General features: G+C 40.4%; 1 non-coding gene across 1 annotated transcript; it reads left to right on the plus strand.

Annotated features, from left to right (window-relative positions):
- Nucleotides 1-2,097: 2,097 nt before the first annotated feature.
- Nucleotides 2,098-2,261, plus strand: LOC126002820 (U1 spliceosomal RNA). Its single transcript, XR_007493446.1, has one exon. It is a non-coding gene; the product is annotated as a U1 spliceosomal RNA (small nuclear RNA).
- Nucleotides 2,262-19,319: the final 17,058 nt, after the last annotated feature.

Below are 19,319 nucleotides of genomic sequence, written 5' to 3' on the forward strand. Positions count from 1 at the left end.
ACCACTAGAGGGCATTTCTCCCTAGGAGTAAAAACTAGCAGAGCGGTCTTTAGGAATTGATGAACATCTTCAAAGGGATAAGAATTGACAACACAGGGCCACCTCCTCATTCTAAGATTTGACAGATGACATCTCCTTGTAAAATGTAGACTTTATTGAGGAGCCTCTGTGCAATCCATCTCGTAGCTCGGTTTCCTATTTTAACATTTGGCTTGCTACCTGATGGAAACGAGCCTGTTCATGATTTCATTTCCTAGTTGGATGAAAGAAGTGGGGCCAAGTCCCGTCTCTATTTTTGTTATGAACATCTATCGCTCAGCTTGTTGCTGTGGTTTATGAAGAAATTTATGGTCATCGCTCCTTCATTATCCAAGAATAAGCTGGTAGGCTCAAAAATGGATCTCCCAGAACATGCCATCCACCCCAACCCCTGTTCAGAGTTCAGTCCTTTCCATTTCAAATAAGTGCTTGGAAAGAACTACTCATGATTGCTCACCAAAAACACACACAACATTTTAGAAGAAGAGAACTCGGGCTCCAAAGTCCTGGGATGTTGAAAAGGAAGCTCTTCCAAGACATGTTATATTTGCTTCATCATCTTTTGTTTTCAGAAATTGCCTTATTCACTCTCAAGCCTGCCCCCCCCCCCATAGACTCTCCTCCCTGCCTCCAAGTAGGTCCTATGCCTCTGCTCTTTGACTATTGTTAGCCACTAAGAAAACCAAATCTCAATAGCCTGGTCATTCAGAAGTCACCATTATTAACCCATTCACTGCCTGAATGGCAGAATTCTGTTCAGTCTAGTAAATTCTGCAAAGCACCTAGATGTAATGAGTCGAAGAAGTCCCTCTTATAGCTAGTCACCATTTTCAGAGTTTTCTGCTGAGCTAACAAAATGAGAGAAGTTCCCATTAACTTTTCTCCTCTTTCTCCTAACTAGAAATTACAACTGAGATCTGCTCAAATCAATAAGTATTTTTCACTTCCAGCCTTGTGAGAAGAGACTAAGGATAAAAAGTTCAAACATCTCGGGGCCGGGCGGTGGCGCTGGAGGTAAGAGGTAAGGTGCCTGCCTTGCCTGTGCTAGCCTAGGACGGACCTCGGTTCGATCCCCCGGCGCCCCATATGGTCCCCCAAGAAGCCAGGAGCAACTTCTGAGCGCATAGCCAGGAGTAACCCCTGAGCGTCACAGGGTGGCCCAAAAACAAAAACAAAAAAACAAAAAAAAAAAAAAAAAAAAGTTCAAACATCTCTTCACTCTTAATAATGTGAAGCTTGTTTTTTTTGTTTGTTTGTTTGTTTTTATTTTTGAGCCACAGCCAGTGGTGCTCAGGAGTCAATCCTGATAGTGCTCAGGAGACCATATGTGATGTAGGGTGACTGCATTGGGATTGGTTGCATTAGGCATGTAAGAGCCTAAACCCCTATGCCATCTCTCCAGGTCCCTATCTTCTTTGTAAGACATACATAGTTACCTTGTCTGGCTTTCAAGTTCTAGAGTAAGAAAGTACAGAGAGGGAAGAGCAAGGATCTGCAGCTGGTTTATTTCTCACTCTGAATCATCAAATGGGCTCTCTGAGCTAAGGGAATCAGATGAGTTTCGGGGCACCAGGACGAATGCTTTAGGCTATGGGCTCTGGGAAGCATAATCAGATTAAACTCACAGTTGTGAGAAACCATTATGCCAAGGACAGGCAATTTAGAATCTTGAACTCCAGGCTTGACCCTCCTTCATCACAGATGGCAAATGCAACCTGAACCTTGAGCCGCATGTTGGTCTTGTGTGGCATAAAATAAAGCAAAGAGATAAAGTACTGATGTGACTTCTAAAGCTCTTTTCATTCCCACCAGCTAGCGGAAATGCAATATAGTCCAGCCTTTATGGAAAACAATATGGAGATTCCTCAAAAAGCTGGAAATTGAGCTCCCATTTGATCCAACAATACCACTCCTAGGGATATACCTAAAAACACAAAAACACAATACAAAATTGCCCTCTGTATGCCTATGTTTATTGTAGTTCTGTTTACAATAGCCAGAATCTGGAAACAACCCAGGTGCCCAACAACAAATGAGTGGCTAAAGAAGATGGTATGCATACTTACCTGGCAGGGGAAATACCATGATCACGAAGTTGGTTTCCCCAAGGCTAGGCTCACCCACTGTACTCCGGGTATGCTGACCCCTGCATTGTCCCCAAATGTGGGAAACTCGACTCCATAATTTGTGATAGTGGGGGACTGCGTTCGCGCTTTCCCCTAAAAAAAAAAAAAAAAAGAAACTGATACATTTACACAATGGAATACTATACAGCTGTTAGGAAAAAAGAAGTCATGGAATTTTCCTATACATGGATAAACATGAAAACTATTATGCTGAGTGAAATGAGTCAGAGGTAGATAGAGACATATTATCATAATGGTAGTAAGTGAGAGAAATAGAATGCCTGTCTCAAATACAGGCAGGGGATGGGGGAGGAGGGAGATGGGGAGCATTGGTGGTGGGAAAGTAGCACTGGTGAAGGGGGTGTTCTTTTTTTTATAACTGAAACACAACTACAAACATGTTTATAATCATGTTGCTTAAATAAATATATTATTAAAAAAAAGAAAAGAAAAAAGAAAGCTCTTTTCAGCACAACTTCACAACTTCCACATGAGACTTTGTGGTTAGACTCTGATCAGCAAATGTTGAATCTTCCTGGAAAAAAATTTTTTAAAAAAAAGTAATATTCTCTTTCCATGGCATTTAAAGGGTTAGTTTATACTGAAGAAAAATGTGAGGACCTCAGCTGGAATCTCCAGAATGTATTTTGATCATGTTGATAAGAATCAGCATCTGATATAAATGGCCCAGCCACCCTCACCCTCACCCTCACCCAAGGTATGGAGTTTGAGATATGAAGTTTATGTATCTGACATTTCCAGGGATCCTTCAAGTCTCCCAGACAAGCTTTATCCCCTACACATGAGAATACTTAGTCAGCTGGTTTGTCAGCTCAGCAGCACTTCCCTGAAGATTCGGTGTTTGCTTTGCATGTTCCTGGGTACATCCTGTGCTTGCTCAGGGCTCACTGTGCCTTTGGCTAAAGAGGAGGAACCTCTTAACCATCTGCTGCAACAACATCAAACATTCTACACACCATATCTTTTTTTGGGGGGTCACACCCGGCAGTGCTCAGGTGTTACTTCTGGCTGTACACTCAGAAATAGCTCTTGGCAGCCTCGAGGGACCATATGGGATGTCAGGATTCGAACCATTGTCCTCCTACATGGAAGGCAAGCATCTTACCTCCATGCCATCTCTCCAGGCCCTAAAAACAGTATCTTGATGTGTAGAATATTAGATCATTGCAGGCCAACAGGATAGATTTGGGGGGTGCTTTGAGCACATTGGGAAACCCCTCTCCTGTGGATTTCTCCTAAGGCACTGCACTTCCTGCCTTGCCTTCTGATTGTCCTTCTTGGCAAGGCCAACTTCTGGCATAGTGGGAAGTAAGGAAGAAGGACCATCAATCATGCTAGTCTAGACTAGCTTTTCTTCCAGTAAGTCTACATTCTCTATTTTGTTGCCATTTTTGCTTATATTTTATCATTGCCTGTTCAATCCTCTGCTGAGCTGTTGCCAGCTGAAATGGATGGGGAGACTAGGGAACTGGGTATGAGATGATAAAGCAAGGAAGATGAGAACTGTGATGGGACCAAATACTAGCTCCAAGTTGTGGAGACTCCTCTTACCCCCTCAAATAAACTCAAGGAAATGGAAGCACCTCACATTTTTTCTCTAAGGTACAGAGGAGAAAGTCATCTCTTCTTCCTAATCTTTTTTTCCCCTAATCTTCTGCTTTGCATGAAAAATAGTCATTTTATTTGAAGGGCTTTTTCAAATAAGCACAGGAAAGCAAAATAACTTGCCAAAGATGACAGAGACAGACTCTGCTAGAAATTGAAGTGTTTTTACCTTTTCACATATTTTTTTAAAAAATATAAAAGGCGTATGATTTCTCTGGAAAACACTGCTGTCTGTCATGTTTGGGAGATTTATTTCTTTATTGAATCAAGAGTTTGCTGGGGATAGGGAAAAGAGGATTAAGGACATTTTTTTAATTCTGCTTAAACAGGGTTATTAATCCTAGTGGAGAAAAATATTGATTTAAAGAACTAATTCATTATGTTCTAACCTAGTGAATAAACATACCAAGGACCAGACTATAAGACAGTAGTACAGGGAATGGGCTGGATGGAAAGAAAGAGATGAGCCACAAAAATGCCAACAATGGCCAACATTATTTTATTATTCCCAATCCCAGGCAAACTCTACCTCTTCATTTATACCTGTAGGAATTGACATTCAGAGGGATGATGTGGATGGGAACCTAATCAAGGTCAGTGGAATACCTTTCAACTCCATGTTAACTGAAGTAAAGAAGTATACACCATTCATGGCACCCTTTCTTTAACAATAGTGCAAATCACAGCGCCAAAAATGAAAGAGAATGAGAGTAAAAGAGAAAAGCAAAATGCCTGCCCCAGAGACAGGCAGGGGTAGAGGGTGAGAGGGGGGCATTTGTGGCAGGAAAGTTGCACTGGTGAAGGGTGGTGTATATTCTATAATTGAAATCCAACTATGAACAATTCTGTAACCACAGTGCAGGCAGGTTTGAGGGCAGGAGGGAAACTGAAGACATTGGTGGTGAGAAATGTGCCCTGCTGAAGGGTGTTGGACATTGCAGGACTGAAACACAGTCATGAACAACTTTGTAACTGTGGGCAAAAAAATCTGTATTATGAACAACCTTGTAACTGCAGTGTTTAATTAAATTAATTATTAAATAAAAAAAGAAACATGGACAAGAATGGGTTCTGGGGAAAGAGACCGTGCCCATTCATTGGTGGCCTGGTGGTGACTTTTGCTCCTGCCACTTACATGATGCAACATAAATGAGGTTCTACGTCTGAAGCAGAAGTCAGCAGAGAAGCCCCAGGACTGCATTTGATGCATCTTTTTTTTTTTATCTCTTCAAGGATTAGTTTGTGCCATGCCAGGTTTGAGCCACGGGCAATGCAAAAACAAAAAAAAATACAGGAGTTATAACTAAAACCCAACTACAAACATATTTGTAATCATGGTGCTTAAATAAAGTGATTACAAAGAAATACAGAAGGCGTGCAAGTTCTCTTCAAAGCATTTTCTGTTCAGAACTTCTTCAGCCAGTCCTTGCTTTGAAACAAGCACCGTGACTTGTCATTGTCTTTGTGCCTTAAGGAAGAAGTTTGCACACAATCTGTCCACCAGTTTTCATGAGTGACTTTTTACACCATGACAAGTGAGAGACACCATGTAGCTCTGAGAAGGATGTACCTAAGTCTCTGTTAGACCAGCCTACAAGACTTGTATTTCCTGCAGAATCTGAGACACCTTAGGAGTCCCCCGATCCTTTTGCTGTCAGCAGAAGCTAAAGAAAATAAACCTCATGTTAAAAGCATTCTTTGGGAGACATTTCTTTTTTCCTTGAAAACACAACAGAAAGTGACCCCAGCTTATAAAATCAGGGCCCGCCTCCCACAACATGCTCTCTCTCTCAAGGTTAACTGCGGTGGCTTCAAGTAAAAGAAAGGGTTTAGCCAGGTTCTGCAGAGCACGGCTTGATATCATGGGACAGGACAGGGCAGAACAATCGGGTCTTCTTGGGCCAAAACTTTCCCATTAACATGTCTCAGCACTGTGCAGACTCCAATTGCAGAATAAGTAAACAGGACATAATGGGTTTTCAATAACTGTTGCTGAGCCAGACTCAGGGTCTATTTGGAGAGGTTTACTTGACGTGCCGAGCAGCCAGGGGAATTGAGGACAGAAAGGTAAAGGGAGTTGAAGTTCATGGTGAAAGCTGGCACTTAGGGAGGGCTGTGGCCAGACAGACAAATGTCAGAGACAAAACTGCTGATGGGCATGACCTTCTAGAATGCCTTGGTTTAATGGTCAAGGACAATTAGAACAGTAGTAGGTTGGAGAAGGGCCTTAGGTTTGGGGCTCTTTTACTCTTTTTTATTTCATTTAAATAAAAGAAAACAAAACAGGCTCCAAAGAGAGTACAGTGGGTAGGGCACTTGCCTTGCACACTGCTGACTCGGGTTCATTTCTCAGCACCACTAATGTTCCCCTAAACTTCACCAGGAGTGATCCTTGAGCACTGAGTCAAAAGTAAGCTCTGAGCAGAATTGAGAGTGAATCTAGGTCTTCTCTAGCCAGGCCTGGGTTGGCTGAAAAATAACACATCTGTAAAGTCCCTTGGGCAATCTTTTGGATATCCTGGTAGCAAGGCATCCTAAAGTCAAAGACCTAGCAGAGTGGATAGGGAGCTTTCCTTACATATGGATATCTTAGATCCAATTCTGACATCTGAACACTACCAGGTCCCCTGAGCACTCTCAGGATTTATCCCTAGTACTGAGCCAGGGGAAAGCCCTAAGCACCACTAGGTTTGGCCCCCAAACATAACTAAACAAACAAAACAAAACAAAAGCAATACTCCACTAACAAGTTAATAAAATTATTAACAAGGAAACAATTTAGACACTATTTCCTTAGCATTTTCATATCCTGGGTCATACAAGTTCTCTAAATGCCAAACCTGAGACCCTCCTCTATGTGGGAAACATGGAAGGGGGTGTCCTTGTTTGCTGGAGAACCTCTGAAAAAATACCTTTTGGTCCGGAGTAGGAATGAGGGCTCAATCATAAGAAATCGATCTCATGGGCAGATGTCAAAGTCAAGGGGTTGGCAGCTTGCTTGCTCTGCGACCCCTTCTCTGGGAGTGTCTGAGACAGCCACCACTTTCTAACTGTGCCCATGGCTGCTCCTCTGTGCCTGTGTTCCATGGTGTCCTTCAGTGGGTTCCAATTTCTGCTTCTCCTCAGGGCATCATTCCAGTTGGATTAGGGCCTACAATCACCCAGCGCTTTTTCACTTAAGTCTTGAAAGCTGGTCATTCTAATCATATCTGAGATACTAAAGTGTATGTCTTCAACACATGGACTTTGAGGGAACACAACTTGATCCAAAACAAAGAATTAAAAGAATGGGGACAAGGAACAGGAAGGAGACAGGGAGACAGGATGTGATCTCTGGGGAGTTGAGTCTCAGCTTGGTCTATGGAGCACCCCTAACCTCACAGTGAGGAGTCTGGATTTCCAGTAATGAGGCCTTAGCTCAATAGAAAGTCTCCAGTGTGTCCTTTGGGGTAGGGATTTGAATACCTGCCCAGGCACCTCCAAGCACTATTTCTCTCCCCAGGTTCTTTTCTAGACAGGGACACACAGCTATAAATTTCTAGTTACTAAAACATCAAACAGGTCCTGCTGGGCATGTTAGTTAATGACAGAATCTGATAAATTTTTCTTCTCTGTTATTTAAAACTCATCTTCCGGGGCCGGGTGGTGGCGCAAGAGGTAAGGTGCCTGCCTTGCCTGCGCTAGCCTTGGACGGACCTCGGTTCGATCCCCCGGCGTCCCATATGGTCCCCCAAGCCAGGAGCAACTTCTGAGCACATAGCCAGGAGTAACCCCTGAGCAGCGCTTGTAAGGCAGACACCTTACCTCTAGCGCCACCTTCCCAGCCCCTCATCTTCCATTTTTGTACACAGGTCTTGAGAAGGTTACATAGTCACAGGGAATGCGTATCAAATGACACCACCACTGATATGGTTGAAACCTTGATTTCTGGTCAATCCTAAATTCACTAATTCTACCATTTTAATTAGCTTTTCAATCCCCCTCCTCTCCATTTTCAGGGCCATTGTCTGACTCAGTAGAAAGTATTTTCATTCCAAATTCTTTCTGCCTCTAATCTTAACTCCATTTGTTTGTCACACAATAAGTAGCTTTACACCAAGAATTCAGTTGTCTCTGAGTCCTCCTAATGACAGTCCTTCACTATAAAGAGAAATTCTACTTGAAAATGGACTCGGAAGGTTTCTCTAATATCATGGCTGCTTCCTGCAAATACTACCTCATACTAAATTGTCCCAACCATAGCTACTTTAATTTTTGTCCTTGGATTTTCAATGTCCTTTCTCAACAAAGCTACTACCCTCTACTTTTTTGTTGTTACTTATGCCATTAGTTTTAACCTTCATACATCTGCGGATTGGGACTGTCTCCACAGACCAGTGGTTAAAACTAAACAGGTAGACCAGTTAGTGACATTTTTCTACACACGTACCGGCACAGTTTCATAAAATAGTGGTTGAAAACCACAGGTTTATGCCCCATACCCACCCTTCTAGCTACCCCTCTGTTAGATGATATCCAGCTATTACCCAAAACAAAGGTGTTCCTCCAATTTCCTTTTCACCTAGTCCTGTGATATGTAAAAGTCCACCTGGATTCCACTTTACCCTCCCCCACCTGGTAGAATTTATACTGGGAGAATAAAGAAAGATTAGTGTGACTTGGTGTGCAGAGTGAGATCAAGAGGTGAGAAGCAAACTGACTCCATGAAGCTCTCCTGATTTGGTTTATTAATTCTTTGAGGCTGTCCTGCTTCAGACTCATTCACCTGAAGTTGGAAATATGATGCATGGAGTAATTTCACAACATGGGATTTATTTTACACCCCCTCTACTTCTACCATCAATACAATGCAATACCCTTTTATGAGGCCTAGTCCAGTCACCTTCATACCTATCACCTCAGCTTCATGTTGCTTTGTGCTAGCTCTGAGAGTAAATCACTTCAATCTTGTGGTAATGACTCATCTTCCTTCTAGACTAGCTGGATTTCGGCAGGGTTCTAGCTGCTTCTCTGCTATTTCATAGTGTCTGACTTGGACTGATTTTAACATTTCTATCTCTCAGGTTTCTTATAAAATGTGCATAATCTAATATAGTGTGTCCTTTATACAGAGAATCATATGACTGAATAGTTATGTGATCGGTGGTGCTTAAGTTCTTAGGTTTATGGAAACACTTGAGAAAATGGTTGGTTCTTATTTTTCTTTGACTGCTAGCAGACATTGCAGTTATTTAAGTGTCTTGGGCATTTAAGATGCAAAAACCTGAAAGTAATAGAAATGGCCAGGGAACCAGTTGGAATAATGTTGCTTTCAGTGTTTGTCTTGATGGTGAAATCATGGGTATGAGTTTTCCCAGTTCAGTTTTATCTCAGACTTTACCAGCTTCCAAGGCAAATATTTAATGTTAGTTTATAGTTGACACTAACAACTTACATTGATGCCAGACAAGGGCAAGAAAACAAAAGTCTCCTCATCAGAGGTGATGGGGTTAGAAGGAGTCACACAAATTAGCCCTGAAGTTAATCATTGCACCAGGGAAAACTAAAGCATGGTGGCCTTGACTAATTCCAATGGAATCCTCATTCACCAGGGTTTTTTTTTTTTTTCCATAAAGCATAAGCAACAGAAAGTTGAGTCCAAGAACTGCTTCTTCTCTCCTGTACCCAAGAGAACTGATTCTTGGCTCATCCTGCTCTGGTCCCATTTTCCTCCAACATCCTACCTGTTGGAACTGGGGCTGGTCTTTGCTGACTTCCCTGGAGGAGAATTTCCCAGAGTAAACAGCTCTTCTTGCTCCTCCTGAACGTCTCTCCCTGCATGCCTTCCACACGCAGTCCTCAATATGATGGCAACTGAGGATCTGGGATCTCAGATGTCTGAAACATCTTTCAATCAGAACATGTTTGAGCCCCTATTAGGGGTAATGTATGCCCAGCCCACATGTCCATGAAATTATACAGTCTAGCCCGGAAACATCATGGCACAGACACGTATGTTTCTCATCAGCTGTCCTTGGCCCATCTGCCTGTATTATATGAACCCAGAGATGATGTTATAAATATCCGGTTGGTCGTTGGCAGAAACAATCTTCCCCCACCCCAGCCCACAGCATGAACATCTTAAAGTTGAACACCGAAGGATTTATTTTCCATCAGTGCTAAAGCAGGAATAGCCAGAACAAGAGAAAGTCTTTTATTTTTTTGTAAAACAAACTTATTACTTATTTTCATAAAATTTTTTTGTCACGCTAACACTTTTTCTATTTTAAAACAAGTTTTGCTTTGCCTCTGGCTTATAATACTAGAGATTCTAAGAGAACAACTTCACACAAGATAATAATTCCATGAACTTGAAATGAATGTTATGCCAATCATATCTCAGTGTTTGTTCTTTTTGTTTGTTTTAGAGTCACACATAGCAGTGCTTAGGGGCCACTCCCTGTATTCTGAGGGAACCTATTGTTGCTGAGTTTGAACCCACGACACACACATGGAAACACACATCACTGAATTATTTCCCTGGCCCTAACATCTCGGTATTTTTATTTATTTATTTTGGAGGGTTCTTTCAGCCAAACCTGGTGATACTTAGGGTTTACTTCTGGCTCTGTGTTAGGATACACCTTATTTTACCTAACACAAAGACCATCCCTGGTTCCTTTATTTGTTTACAACTTGGATTTATTCCAAAACAAAGATTGTTTTATATGTAAACCTGGGCAGAAATGGTTCTGAATAGCTGAACCACCTGGGGGTGGTCCCTGTACTCAATAAAAACAGTCTGGCAGGCAATTTGGTGAAGATACAAAGCAGAAGACTGACTATACCTGTTTCATCCTCACCTTGGTTGGGATTATTTCATGTGAGAAGCTAATTCAGACTCATTAACTGGGGTTGGAGAGAAGAAGCGTGGGGTGATTTTGCAGCTCAGTGCTCAAGTATCACTCCTGCAGGGTCATGGGAGACCATTGAACCTGAGTCGGCTGCCTGTAAGGCAAGCGTCCAATCTGCTGTACTATTGCTACTCTCCTTTTGTCTTCTTTTTCCTCACAGCATTTTAAAACTGCAATTTCTTAGGCTTCCCTTTTTTCATAGGTTATTTTGATATAACATATTTCTTTTTCTGCCCTTATTCTCCTCCCCTTTTCCCTCTATTTCTCTTATTTTGAAAAGAAGGAGTTTGGGCCACACCTGGCAGTACTCAGGAGCTGGCTCTGTCCTCAGAAATTGCTCCTGGCAAGCTCAGGGACCATATGGAATGCTGGAGATCGAACCTGTGTTGGTCCTGGATTGGCCACATGCAAGGCAGCCTACCCACTGTGTTTTTGCCCCTGGCTTCTCTTATTTCTTTTTCCCTCCCCACAATTTTTATATAAGGCCTCATTATTTGCAAGAGTATTAGTCATAAAATTTCAAGCATTCAATGTTCTAACATCACATCCACCACCAAAGTATCAGCCTCCTTCACCAATCATATTTCTTATTCTTATTCCCCTCCCATTTTTTATTGAAGTGCCATGATTGACTGTACTGTCAATGACAGTTCCATGCACTCATTCATCATTGCAACTCCACAACCCTCCACCAAAGTGTTTGCCAGCTTCCCTTCACCAATATCCCAAAGCTTTGTCATGTCTTTTTCTTCTTTTCTCACCCTAACCCAGTCAACTCTACCTGCTCAAGCACTGGTCTCATTTCCTATCTCCACAAAGGCTATTTATAATGCAAACATGCAGTCAGAACCCATGGAAAAGGAGCAAAAAGACCAAAAAAAAAAAAAAAAAAAAAAAGCAAAAAGAAGGAATCTTAGCCCAAAGTCAGGCTGAAAGTTCTGCATTCATGACACCCTCGGACACAAGAACATGAATCATCCATGAAACACTCCTGCCAACCACCATTCCCCCCAATGTCTCCCTGAAAAATCACAAAGGAAATGCCCTCTGACACTGGGGTGTGGGAATCTAAGCTACACCCAGCACCCAGGCGCAGAGCATGAGAATGCCTGCACCAACAACCTCCTCAGTCACAAGATTCTGGTCTCAAGCTCTGCTTTCAAACGCCAAATCTATTTTTACAGAGCAATAGAAAGGCGCAATTATGGGCCAGGGAGTTGGTTCAAAGGGCTATAACTTTGCATGCAAGAGCCCTGAGCTCCATCTCTAACTGAGCTGGATGTAGCTGTTGAGTACCACCAGGCACATTGCTCCCAAATAAAACCAAGATACCTTCCTCAGAAGGATGAGCAAAAGCCAGACAGGATCCTACTATTATGTCTGCAGTGACAATTAATTCTGATTATTCAAAGGAGTAGTTATCAATGCAAGAAAATGAAAAGAGCTCTAATCAGCTTGATGGGGGCACAAAGCAATAGTATGTCAGAGAAAAAAGTGATTAGCCACACCAATAGGAGGAACTGGAATGATACATCATTGAACTTGCTCAAAGACAAATTTAATTCAAAGTGGGGGAGTGGGGAAAAGTCCGTCGTAGGGAGGAAAAGCTTGGGGGGGGGGGTTGTCACAAACGTTTTTAGACTTGTTAGCCTTGCACATTGAAAGAAAACCCAACTCTTGAGAAGGTTAAGAAAAAGCATCATAATTTTATATGTTTAACTGCTTTATCACCTTTCTCCTTGGCATTGTAATTCAACCTTTTGTTCTTCAGAATTGTGATGTGTTACTAATGCTCAGGTACCACTCTCTCTCTCTTTTTTTTTAATTACTTTATTTAAACAGTGTAGTTACAAGATTGTTCATAAAAGTTGTGGGTTTTTTTTATCACAAATACAAAGTTGTTCGTGATTAAGTTTCAGTCATACAATGTCCAACATCCTTTACCAGGGCACATTTTTCATCACCAGTGTCCCCAGTTCCTCTCTCCCCCTCCCTGCTACCTGCCTCTAGGGCAAACATGTTTCCTATCTTCCTTCCTTTTTTCCTTCCTTCCTTCCTTTCTTTCTCTTCCTTTCTTTTTTCTTTCTTTCTTTCTTTCTTCTTTCTCTTCCTTTCTTTTTTCTTTCTTTCTTTCTTTCTTCTTTCTTTCTTTCTTTCTTCCTTACTTACTTCCTTTCTTTCTCTTTCTTTCTTCCTTCCTTCCTTTCTTTCATTCTTTCTTTTTCTTTCTTCTCTCTCTCTCCTTCTCTCTCCATCTCTTTCCCTTTTAGACATTGTTACTTGCACTATTGTTACTGAAGGGGTATCATGCATCTCACTTTATTATCTCCATCCAACACCCAGTTCTTGTCCAGAGTGATCATTTCCAACTATCATTGTCACAGAGGTCCTTTCTCTGCCCTAACTACACTCCTCCGATATTTGTGACAAGCTTCCTACTATGAACTAGTCCTTTTGGCCTTCATCTCTATTGTCTCAAAACAGCATATTTCTTAAAGGAGTAAGTCCCATCCTATCATTAAAATGACCAAGCACCAATTTTAACATGTTTAGCTATGTTCTTTACTGTTGATAGAACCAAGAGAGTTCTGTTCCTGGAGAAACCAACCTAGAGAAACAACACATCACTGAGTTCGACTCACAAGTAAAAAAGGATGCTCAGGAATTTCTTTCTGAAGTTTTCATCTCCAAAATGGCAAACAAGACAAACTCGCACTTCATTCAACACCCAGTAGTCAAGTGTCAAAAAAATACCAAAAAACATGAAAATTCTGATTCTTACCCAAAAAGCTAAAAAACAGAACTAACCCATGATTGAGCAATTCCATTTCTATTCAAAAATTGTGACACATCACTTCAAAAGTGACATCCATTAAATAGTTACTGCTGGATTTTTTTTTACAATATCTATAACATTGAAAATAATCAAACTGTCCATTAACAGATGAGAGAACAGAGACATGATATTTGTGCTCAAGGAAAGGCTGCTCAGTTATAAACAGATGAGATTTGGGTACAAAATAAAAGGAACTTGAAGGACTTGATTGTGTGAAGCCAAATTATCCTCAGGAGGATAAAAAATGACTGGATAATGTCCACTATGTGCATAATATTATAAAATATAATTGATACACAGACAAAACAAAATAAAAATAGCATGTTGACCTTGGCGATATTGACAACATTATTGAAATCCCCCCCACCAAGGATAGGGAAAGAGAAAGAGTATAGGAAAGTATAGGAAAAGTATATAGAAAAAGTATATAGAAAAGTATAGGAAAGAGAAAGAGTTTTAAGAGAGTATAAAAGGTGCTACTTTTTATCCATTTGTAAGTTTTGAAAATTATTTAAAAGAATAAGGAATATGAATTTAGACGATGGAAATAGAGAGGGTTATAAAATAGACTAAAATGGATACACCCATCTATGGCCAAAACTGTTTTTCTCTTTCCTGGTAGTCCACCAGCAATTTGGAAAGAATCTTTTTTCATTGGCTCTTCAGAAAATATTAGTGTTCAGTTTCTTTTTCTGGTTCCACTGACAGATGAAAGGACATCCCACATCCTGTTAGGGGCCCTCCTAGGCAACCATTCCATTCTCCACAACATTGAAGAGACCTACGCTGACCACCTCTACCATTGCTCAATGAAAGTCAATTTTTCTGGAACTGGCATCAAATTGGCATTTCCTCTTAAAGAAAACAAAGTTTCAAAGAGTAAAAAGTAATTCTCCTCAAATGCTTATAAAGTACCAAGGCCTTTTTTTTTTTTAATATGTCATTGCACAGAATAGGCATATCTATGCGTGAAAGGTAGCTCATTGGGTCTTGTCATTCTCATCAGGGAGGCAAGTTCTACAAACCAATTAGCTGATGAAACCCAATTAAACATATGTGTCATTAACCTTGAAAACGGGAGTGTCAACAAAGCTACAACAAAGAAGTTCCCTTCCTCCTAGAACTGCCCCAGAGGTTTTGAAACTTTTTGACTTTCTGTCTTAAAGAACTATCCACAGTAGGAAAATATTCTCTGGGCATAGAATGAGTAACCAAACACTATTAGCTATCAACAGGAGGGAATCAATCCAAAGACAGTACTTCCCACTCCGTTTTCAGTTCATTAGCTCTTAGTAAATATACAAGAGGATTGAGAAGCATCGTCCAGGAAACACCAGCCAATTCATGGCCAGTTATTTTCAGCACACACATGGTCATTATTAAGGAAGGGAATTGGCTAGAGTCTTACTTAAAGATGTTTAAGTCACTAGTAAACCAAAGAGTTGATTCTAAAGGAAAAGAAACCAAGAACAAGATAATGAAATGCCTTCTACTTCGGTCTGTGCACCTCCTTTAAGAAGATAGATTTGTGTAGTTGTGGATAACATTACTAAGTGACATTTTGACATGCAGCCACTTTCTTGACCCTAATTATTTTGAAGTAGCCCAGTTTTTAAAATTTTGGTTTTCAGGGACAGAGCAATAGCACAGCAGGTAGGGCATTTGCCTTGCATGTGGCAGACCTGGCTTTAATCGCTAGCATTCCATATGGTCCCCAAGATTACCAGGAGCGATTTCTGAGCTCAGAGCCAGAAGTAACTCCTGAGCACTGCCAGGTGTAGCCCAAAAACCAAAAACAAATTAAAATTTTGGTTTTTGGGAATATTCTTGGAATAATGGGAAGTTATTAAACAATTTGTGGACTGTATGTCACTTGCATTTATTCAGATGGGTTGAGAAGTTCAGGTAAAAAGAATACTAACCCAGCAAAAGGGGGGAAATGTAAGTTAAACAGCAAAAAGATCTTCTTTTTTTTTTTTTTTTTCAAAGAGATCATTTAGATGGTGGCCCACCGTCTTATGATGAAGTGAGCCAGGCTGTGAGCTAGGCCACTCCTTACCCTAGTTGAGAAAAAGCAAATTCAAGAAGAGGTCAATCCACACAATCAGATCATTAACAGGACTAGAAAATGCTCTTGGCCCTAGGATACACGAAACTTATCAGGAGCATAAATATGTATGTGAAATTTCAGACTGGATTTTCCTGTTCCTCTTTCATAAAAGACGCGGTTTTTGGCGTTGACCTTGAGCAAGATCAAAGCACAACTGTGCGAAGTCAGCACACACTTTCTATTCCTCAAGTAAAAAGATACACTTGTGAACAGTAACACTCCACCAAGCCCACAGACTCACCACATAATCAGGGACTTAAAGTGCCATTTATAACCAGGCAGAGATGTGGCAGGAATCATGTTTCACCCCCTCAATCCTGCATCTCATTCCTGCCCAAGTGCAGAACAAGCACTTGGTATTACTTCGGAGACCCTTTCTGAAACTGTTTCCTCATCTGAAAATGATAAAAGTAATAACAACAATAATGATTATAAACTGAAGAAGTTTCAAAAACAATATTTCTATGATACCTCTCCTGATTATATTAGTGTTTTTTTACTACCAAGAGGGAAGGAATGGACCAGGGCTTCCATTATTGATATTCTGGATCAACCTGAACACTAGAAATGCAGTACAGAAAGCTTTTCTTACAATAAAGAAGCATTATTTCCTTGAGAATCGTTGTCAGACTCATTGAAACTTTAGGGAATTTATCAAATCAAAAACTCATCTCATTCTGGACCCTGGGCTGAGTCCAAAAGAGTCAAACTCAACAGCCCAGGGGAATTTAGAGTTACATGGTGGTTGATGGAGTAAAGAGTAAGGAATGTGAATTGATTTTTCTAAGATTCTCTGACACAAAATTGAAGAAAAGTGTGTGAACATGTAAATAAGTGTGTGTGAAAGAGAAAGCAAAAAAGAGAGAGATCATCCAAATTTTCCACTACTACAGAATGGATGGATTTCCACTCCATGTGGCCTAGTTTTTCTCTTATATCCCAATATGAGCTTCCATATACCAGACAGAGTCTTATTGAATTCCAATGCCAAATTAGGTACTTTAAACAAATAAAGTAGATTTTATTTTTCTTGTGCAAACTATATGTGTTCATATGATGTAACATAGATTTGTTATTGTGGTCTTTGATAATCTGCATATATGTAATAGAGGAATTCATATTTTTCTTCACTCTAATAAATTCCAAGGTGGTCAACAAAAAGAAAAGTAAGTCTAAGACAAATAGCAAGAAAATGCACAGATCCATGGCTTTGTCCATTCAAAATGCAGTGACAAAATACTATAGAAAGGCTTTTTTCTCTTTGTTAATTTATTTTCTTTTGTTTTTATGGCATATCTGACAGTGCTCAGGGACATCCTGGCAGTGCTTAGGTTGTGGGGATCAAAACTGGAATTTTCCAGGCACTAAAGCAGGCACGCTAGCCCTGAGCTATCTCTGGCTCTGTAGACTGACTTTCAAGCAACACTTATTTCTGACACTTCCAGAAGTGGGACCATTCAAGACCCAACTTCTGGCATATTTGATGTCTGTTGAGAGCTACTTTCTACTGAGAGAATGGGGACCTCTCATTGTCACTTGCCATGGTGGAAGGAACATTTCCCCTCTCTGGGGTCTCTCATAAGGCCTCTACTCCCGAATTCAGAAGGGCTCCCATACTTATGACCTAACCATTACCAAAAGCTCAGATCCAGTGACTATTACTTCTAGTGGGCTGGGAGATTAAGATTAAGTTTCAGGGGCCGGGCGGTGGCGCTAAAGGTAAGGTGCCTGCCTTGCCTGCACTAGCCTTGGATGGACCTCGGTTCGATCCCCCGGTGTCCCATATGGTCCCCCAAGCCAGGAGCAACTTCTGAGCACATAGCCAGGAGTAACCCCTGAGCGTTACCGGGTGTGGCCCAAAAAAAACAAAACAAAACAAAAAAAAAGATTAAGTTTCAGGAACTTTAAAGGAGGGACATTTATGTCTAAAGCAAACATGTGTGTTTACAACATGCTATTTCTCTGGTCTTTACATTATCTCAACAATGCTGACTAACCACTTAGTTGGCACCTGATTGATCTGAAAATACAAAATTGAGGATAAACACATCAATCATAGTTAATATATTATAAGTATTATAAATTATGATATAAAAGTATGTCTTATGGCAATTAATATAATGTATTAGTACATCTTTTGTATATATATCCTGTGAATTGTTTGAGGAATGATGTTATTTCTTTTAATAGTAAATTCCAGGTATTATAGATAAACTGAGCACCTTAATTCCAGCAAAGTGTTAGACACACAATTTTTTTAAGTATTTATTTAAGTAACATGATCATATTTGGGTTACAGTCATAACCAGAACACCCCCTTCACCAGTAGACACACAATTTTAGAAAATCATTTTTGACCCCCTCATCATAGGTGTTTTTATTGCGACCTTATCTTATCTTGTTTTTGCACTATTTCACGTCTTTTTTTTTTTTTTTTTTTTTTTTACTATTTCACTTCTAAGACAACTGGAAAATTAGGTTTAGGACATATGCTATTAGGACCTTAAAATGTATTATGATCAGTATAAAATGTTTACCACTAGAATAAAAATACTACAGAGTTTTTTCTAAAAAGCACCCCACTCTGGTTTGCTTGTTGTGGTTTTTTTGTTCTAATGCTGAAATCTGTTTATGAAGGTCTCCAGATGACACTCTTTTCTACACATTTAGAAACAAAATGTAGAAAAAAAACTTTCCAGGGCTGGGGAGTCACTCAGTTGGAATCTTCTCTCCAAATTGACAGGTCAAGCAAAGGTCAATCTACTTCTTTAGGTCAGCCCAGAGCTTGAGAAAATTCCCAGAATTCCTGGCTCCAAGGGAGGAGGCAAGTCACAGCACCCTGCCTCTTCCTATGTCCTGCCCTCCCATGTCACACCTCAGTGGACGTGCGATTTCACCTCATCAGATATCAACTGTGTAGAAAATTAAGTAAACATCTTAAGTTTCAAAGTACAAAAGGCTGAGCAGTATGGAAAAATGTGATTCTCTTCACCTCATAACTTTTAGACCCAATGGCCTTCGCTTACAAAGACATCAATGACATCTTGCTTATCACACTTTCAACTTCTCAGCAAGAGGCACGATAACTTTCTCCCCTGAACAATAACTTGAACAGAATTCCTATAAAACTTAGCGATTATCAAGCTTCTCTTCGACTGAATTTAGGGATACAAGTAAAAGTGTGGGCTAGTAATTCATCAACCCCAAGATATGACAAGAAGAAGTGGAAATAGTGTGTGTTAGGCTTTCAGAAGAAACTCTGAAGGCGTCTTTTATTTTTTGTCCCCCTCCTAAATGATACACAGTCTTCTCCCTGGACGCTGGGTCTGTTTCTCATGCTGGGTTTAGCCTCTACTCCCATTGTCACAGAAAGTTCTAGAAAGAGTCTACACAGAGAGGGTCATTGTGTAACCTTCTCTACAATACTATTTTCTATGATAAAAGCAAAACAAAACACATACTGTTAAAATATCTCAGACTTAAGATTTTATCTCAAATAGAAATAAATTTGCAAAAATTTATTTAGGAAAGAATTCTCATTTATGCACAAGATGCATTGGTATATAGGAATTGAATAATCAATTCAATCTTGAATCAAATACACTTGAAATAGGCCTCACTCCACATGCCAAGTGTAATCTCACTGGCACTAATGTTTAGATCCCTGGACCCACCACACAGTATGTGAT

The sequence above is a fragment of the Suncus etruscus genome, chromosome 2 (genome assembly GCF_024139225.1).
Source record: "Suncus etruscus isolate mSunEtr1 chromosome 2, mSunEtr1.pri.cur, whole genome shotgun sequence".
NCBI lineage: Eukaryota > Metazoa > Chordata > Mammalia > Eulipotyphla > Soricidae > Suncus > Suncus etruscus.